The sequence below is a fragment of the Heteronotia binoei genome, unplaced genomic scaffold, assembly GCF_032191835.1.
Source record: "Heteronotia binoei isolate CCM8104 ecotype False Entrance Well unplaced genomic scaffold, APGP_CSIRO_Hbin_v1 ptg001572l, whole genome shotgun sequence".
Classification (NCBI taxonomy): Eukaryota; Metazoa; Chordata; class Lepidosauria; order Squamata; family Gekkonidae; genus Heteronotia; species Heteronotia binoei.
In genome coordinates, this window is record NW_026800321.1 from 42,452 (window position 1) to 49,636 (window position 7,185).

Consider the following 7,185-nt stretch of genomic DNA (forward strand, 5'->3'; position numbering starts at 1 on the left):
ACCATCTTTATCTCTTTTTTAAAAAATATATATTTCCCAGATTCCATTTTTCTATTTCAGGCTCTCCTATTTTTTATACCGGAAGCAACTTTCAATTAATGGCAAAGCACTTTATCTACCTTGATCTGGACCATTTAAAAATAATGTCTTAATCATTGGATACTACATAGACCAGCCTCTCTGGGAGGTTTTGCTCTACCTTGTTTGAAATCTTACCTGCATGCTTCCATTCTTGTGACCATTATTCATATATTACAAATGGACTTTCTAACAGACTGGATGTTGCTAGAAGAAGCTCATATTTCTCCTCATTGAAAAAAAAGTATTTTGCCTACCCATATCCCACAGGCCACAGACTCTATGAGAGAATACATGTCTGTGGACTATGTTATAAATCTGGGATTGCAAGAAATCAATTTTAACTCCTGGTCTTTCCCCATTTGCAACATTTGCCAACCAGCCTTGGTTTCTACCTGGCACAGAACCTGATGCCTTCGACAATTGGATAGAGGCTAGTTTTTCTCATCTGGTGGATCTCGTGGACAATGACAGGATGCTATAAAATGTTATTTTGATAGAATTCAGGGGAAGACAACTCTTTGGTTTTGGTATCTACAATTAAAGAGCATGATAGAATTCTGTGCAAGTAGTTCTTTATTCACGGTCATCCGACCAGCTTAATACAAACAAAAACAAAATCATAAAAACAAACCCATCACCTCTTACACAAAATTCCTGACTCCTACTATTACACATATTGTTAAAACTCATAACCAAGATTAACATTCTCAATTTCCCTCCTTTCCAACTGAGCAGCATAACAGAAACGGGCAATCTTAGATGAAACATCAGAATGAGCGTCAGACAGGAGGAAGGCAATTTGCTCATCCTCCTGCCTGCCCGCCAAGGACCCAAGAATCGGAGAGATTAATCTTGCCCTCAAGTCATTGTAATTTGGGCAGTGCAAAACGATGTGGAGAGTTGTTTCAACCTCATTGCAATTGCAGGGGCACAATCTTTCCAGATATGGGTACCCAGCGTAACGTCCCAAAAGCACCGAAGAGAAAAGTGCATTGAGTCGTGCTTTTGAGAAAGCTATCCGATATTTTGGGATAGTGATGTTGAAAAGATACCTGGCTTGGGACAGTACTTCGGCTTGCTTCCCTAAGAAAATGTGTGCAGAAAGACTAGCTCTAGCAGATCTCAGTTCAAGCTCCACCAACCTCAGGCGCAGAAGTTCTTTCGCATCCCTCAGTTCCATCATTACTAGGGACTCAGGGGAGAGATCACAGAGTCTAAAATGATCTAAACATCTTTTCTCCCAAGTTCCCACAAAAGAGTCGAAAAAAATCAGATGGGGAAGGCCACCTGGCTTTGAGAGAACCTTCAAGAAGTAACAAAGGGTGTTTAACCACATAGACGTCTCGATGCTTGGGACGCCAGATTCCAACCTGATGGCAGTGTTTGGCACACAACTGGTTTCTCTTCAGATCGCATGATAGAATTCTTAGATCTGGAGCTTTTGAGAGATCACATTCTGATTTTAACTCATCTCACTGACTTCATCCACATCATTGAAAGGCCTATTAGCTAAAATTTACAAAATCATAATTGCTTCAGATAGTAGTCACCAGCTGAAATATCAAATTGCATGGGGATAAGTTTTGCACAGGAATATTCCTCACTCTCTCTGGTTGGCAATTGGGAGTCCCCTGTCAACACCTCTACAGTTTTCAATATCCAGTTACAACAGTACTATGGCTAGATGGTACTACTCTTCAAGAAAACTACCCCAAATAAATCCTCAATTGAATCCATTTTGTTGGAAGAACTGTGACCTCATGGTTACTTACTTGCATTGCTGGTAGGAATGCCCAGTTATACAATTCTGGCAAGTGTTGGATCAGATATGCAATTACTTTGCAATCAATACCAGATAACCCACAACTGTTACTCTTAAGCCTCTGGGATTTTGCAAATCACGATAGAATGCACAAGGATCTTATTTATATTCTTCTGACAACAGAGTGACTTATGATTGCTTCAACCTGTAAATCTTCTTCTCCTCAGACACTGAAGGTTTGGCCAGATAAAATCTTGGCCAATTTAATATGCACAAGATCTCGAGCATTGTGGATCACACACATTCATGCTCTGAAAAAGTATACAAGAAATTTGTCTCCATATGGGCTCCAGTACTGAACTATATGTCTGAAAGAGATGTTCTCTCCAACTAGAGTTACCATTCTTGGCTATACTTCTGAAGATTCTACTGTCTCTTTGTTGGGACTCCTCTTGTTGGTCAGAGTTCCCCTCATTCTCCTTACTATATATTATATTCCTCCCAGTTCTGAGTGCATAATTGCTGTATTACTTTATAAATCATTTTAGCATGTAAAAGCTTTGAGTTTCCCTCATATTTATTCATTTTGACCTCCTGCCTAATATGTTTTTTTGATATTTTTCTTGGCTTGTTATTGATCTCTGTATTAATTATTCATTGCCATTTCATTTCATTTACACTCATATTTTTATGGTTGTATCTTAACTTTATTTCTAATAAAAATATTTTTTGAGGAAAAATACCTATTGAATGAATCTCTTGATACGCTACAGTGGACTAATGGAGTTCTTAGGGTGATCTCATCGCTGTGCCTCCTTTAGAGCAATTTGTTTTGTGTATGCAGGGCTGGATCTTGGGGGGGGGCAGAGGGGGGTGCTTGCCCCGGGCACCAACAATGGGGGGGCACCAAATTGGGTATGGAGTACATTGAATTCTATGGGACCATAACACAGAATGGCCCAAAAGGGGGCACCATTTTACCCCCCCCCCCTCAAAAAACATGTAGATTCGGTCCTGTGTGTATGGTAGAACTATGGACTCTTTAGCTTGGAGAAATGTTGACTGTGGGGTGACATGATAGAGGTTTACAAGATTATGCATGGGATGGAGAAAGTAGAGAAAGAAGTACTTTTCTCCCTTTCTCACAATACAAGAACTCGTGGGCTTTCAATGAAATTGCTGAGCAGTCGGGTTAGAACAGATAAAAGGAAGTACTTCTTCACCCAAAGGGTGATTAACATGTGGAATTCACTGCCATAGGATGTGGTGGCAGCTACAAGCATAGCCAGCTTCAAGAGGGGGTTGGATAAAAATATGGAGCAGAGGTCCATCAGTGGCTATTAGCCACAGCATATTATTGGAACTGTCTGGGGTAGTAATGCTCTGTATTCTTGGTGCTTTGGGGGGGGGGGGGGAAGGCTTCTAGCCCCACTTGTGAACCTCCTTTTTTTGGCCACTGTGTGACACAGAGTGTTCAATCAATCAATCAATCAACCTTTAACGGCATGTAAAAACAGGTTAAAAGAACAATGGGTTGAAAAACAGAAAATAGGTTAAAATACTGGACATCAGGATTAGAGTACATTTACATAAGATCACAGTTAAATGGGACAACAAGACTGTTCCTTGTCTTAATGAATCTTTTTGGCCCAGTACAGAAATAAGGCAGTATTTACAGTTATGTCAGGAGTAACATCTGTCAAAAGAAACTGGACCTTATCTGGATCAGCCAGACCCATCTTATTTAAAAGAATAGGATCCAAAAATCGACCACGAATACTTAGATAAAAAGGAGAATACAGGAGAATATGTGAAATGGTTTCAATAGATCCAGACTTACACGGACAGAGTGTTGGACTGGATGGTGTCAAGCATTGTATATTCATCTTTTGTTATAGTATCTAGATTATAGAATTGCTACTAACCCTGAATTAAGCTAAGGCACATCAAAGTAGCAACCCCCACCTTTCTTCTTTTGCTTTCACTAACAAATGCAGGAATGTCCTCTTTGAAGATAAGACCTCCTGGGACATGTTCTCAGGCTCAGCCAGGCCTGAACCCAGGATGTGCTAGCCGCAAGATAGATAAGGAACCTAGCGTGTGAATTTCACATGTGAATGTAGAATTGTTTATAGAACCTTTGATGTGCCATCTTAAAGCCTGTATTCTACTGTTACAAAGTATCAGTTCCAATTTCTTTCCAGCTCGGATGAGCCACATGGATTATCAATAAACCAAACTTTGTTTCAATATTCAAGGACTGGTTATTTTGAAATCTCATGCTTGACAGATGGGCCATTGGCCTGATCCAACATGGCTTCTCTTATGTTCTTGTTGGTAATGGGCTCACATTGTGGAATGACCTGTTAGAACAGGTATGGAGATACCCTTCACTGTTTGTTTGCGTACTTATTTACTTACTTAATTCATTTATACCCAGTAGTTTTTCCCCACTGGGGAGCCAATGCAGCTTACATCGTTCTCCTCTCCTAATGGTATCCTCACAACGACCCTATGAGATAGGTTAGGCTGAGAATAAGTGAGTGGTCAAAGGTCACCCAGCAAGCTTCCACGGCAGAATGGAGATTCAGACCTAGGTCACCCAGATATTAAACTGACATTCTAACCACTATATCATGCTGGCTTTGCAAAGAGCTTGCAAGACTGTCTTTCTTTAAAGAGCTTTCTTTGAAGGGCAACAAAGCTGTATAAAGGTGTTTTTGACTATGATTCTACTGCTATTTTAAGTCTTAGGGGAAAGATGGAATATATATATATATATATATATATATATATATATATATATATATATATATATATATATATATATATATATATAGGCCATCTCTTGAAGAGAGTCTCTTCCTATATACATGCAGCCAGGACTTTTTTTTGTAGGAAAAAACCTAGCAGGAACTTATTTGCATATTAGGCCACACCCCCTGGTGCCAGCCAGAACTGTGTTCCTGTATGTTCTTGCTAAAAAAAACACCCCAGCTTGGAGCTATTCTGCATATCTTTCATATTCCTTCACTCAAGATCTGACCTCTTTAAAAAAGCTGCAGAAACTTATTCACCAAAATTGATAACTTAGCTATAGCAGGAGCCATACCTTTGTGTACAGCTTGGCTATACCATACAAAACCTTTAATGGGATAACAGTTGCAAATAAAAATACACAGAACATAAATATTTAAACATTGGAGATAAAATCAAAATGAAACCGAGCTTACAGATGCATTCATACATGGTCAAATTTAAATTTAAGGATGTTAGCCAAAATTTTTGCCACAGCCTCGCTAACCTCCACCTCAGAATCGTTCATCTGTTCAATAAATAATAGGGTGGCAGAATAGACAAATCTGGGGAGAAAGAAAGCTTGCAAAATAAATCTTTACGGAGATTATGATAAAAGGAACAATCAAGCAATATATGCTGAATTGAGTTGAGAATATTTGCTCCACAGGAACAGAGTCTGTTGCCTAAAGGGACTCGATGATATCTCCCTTGTAAAACTTTGGAGGGAAACCCATTTAGTCTAGCCAACATAAATGCCCTGCGATGACTTGGAATGGTTAAGTTTGATAGATAATGGGGCATTTTGCCGCAGAAAGCATAAAGACCTAAGGAAGCTGGGGAGCAAATATAAGGGTCTGCTGGACGTAGTTTCGTTTCCTCCAGCTCCAACAGTCTCCGTTTAATACATCTGAAGATATATGACCCATCAGAAGTAAAAAACATCATCAACCTCTAACCCCAACTGGTTAAGTTTGGACATAAATACTGCTGACCAGGATGAAATATATGGGTCTCTTTTCATACAATCAAGAAGGCTGTTAGGATCTGTTCTAAAGTGAATTTTGAGCCAGAATTCAAACGCTGCAATCCAGGCTTTTGTCTTCACCAAAGACTGACCCACTTCAGAGCAGAGAGCAAAGTAGGACACACATTTTAGCATACCAAGAATTTGTCTAAAGAATGAGGCTTGAATGCCCTCCACTTTCCTGGTAAATGCTGAGATCCATATAGGGATAGCATAGAGAATTTGGGCTAGCATTTTAGCTTTGAACACCTTAATTGCTGCCGGAACTAATTGGTTGCCCCTTGCAAAATCTGAGCAACCGAGCATTTAGCCAAGTTGACGGTGTTGTTATAATGTGAAACCTAGCTTAATTTGTGATTAAAAGTGATCCCCAAGTATTTAAAAAAAAATTGTTTGCTCAACTGTTGAGTTGCCAATAAACCATCTCTGTCGGCGCCAGCAATGTGCAAAGACAACTACTTTAGATTTGGCATAATTGATAGAGAGTGAATTACAATTACAGTTGTCATAGAAGGCATTCAGATACCTTTGCAGGCCCACACTTGTGCAAGAGAGGATGGTAGTGTCATCAGCAAAAAATAATAAGGGGACCGCTCGGCCTGCTAGTTTAGGCGGATGGCCATTAATAGGGTTCAAAAATTGTACCAGGTCAGTTAAAAATAAATTTAAAGGATGCGGGGCCAGTACGCAACCTTGTTTAACCCCCTTTAACACTGGGATTTTGCTAGTCAAGTCAACCACTAGAAGAAAATTTCACTTGGCAAAAAGTATTAGAATGAAGTTTCCTCAAGAGAAACAGCAGACGAGGTTCCATTCCCAGGAAACCTAGTTTAATCCATAGTTGGGCTCTATCTACTGAATCAAATGTGCCCTTCAAGTCGATGAAGGCAGCATATAATTTTTTGTCCCGGTATGCATATATTTTTCAGTAAGGAAGGCCAGAGTGCAGCAATGGTCCATAGCAGATTTGCCTTTGGAGAAGCCAATTTGTTCAGGAGCTATGATGTTGCCTAGGCTCATCCAGTCAGTTAATCGGAGTTCTAAATGTTTGGCATATGATTTGTCCAGATAATAAACTAATGGGCCGGAAATATTCTGGTAACTCCAATCCCCCCTTTTTGTAAATTGGGACAATTATAGAATCAAGCCAAGAGTCTGGGAGGGAGCCATGCAGATCAATGAAAGAGAACAATTTTGCAAGGGGCAAGAGCTACCAATCGGCAAACTTTGTGAATACCTCAGCGGGAAGGCCATCAGGGCCTGGTGCTTTACCCGCTTTTAAATCCTTCAATAAATCACTGATTTCCTCTAGAGTTACTGGAAGCCAGACCGGCATATCAGTAACTGGGAGGTTTGCTAAGATAGGAGGGGATACACATGGAGCAGCAAAAATGTTAGAGAAGTAATCAACACATGTTTGCGCAGAAATATTTGGGTCAGTAACAGAATTGTTTTTTAGATTACCCGAAATGATTCTCCAGAAAGCCTTATTATCATTAGATTTTATCGAGTGGTAAAG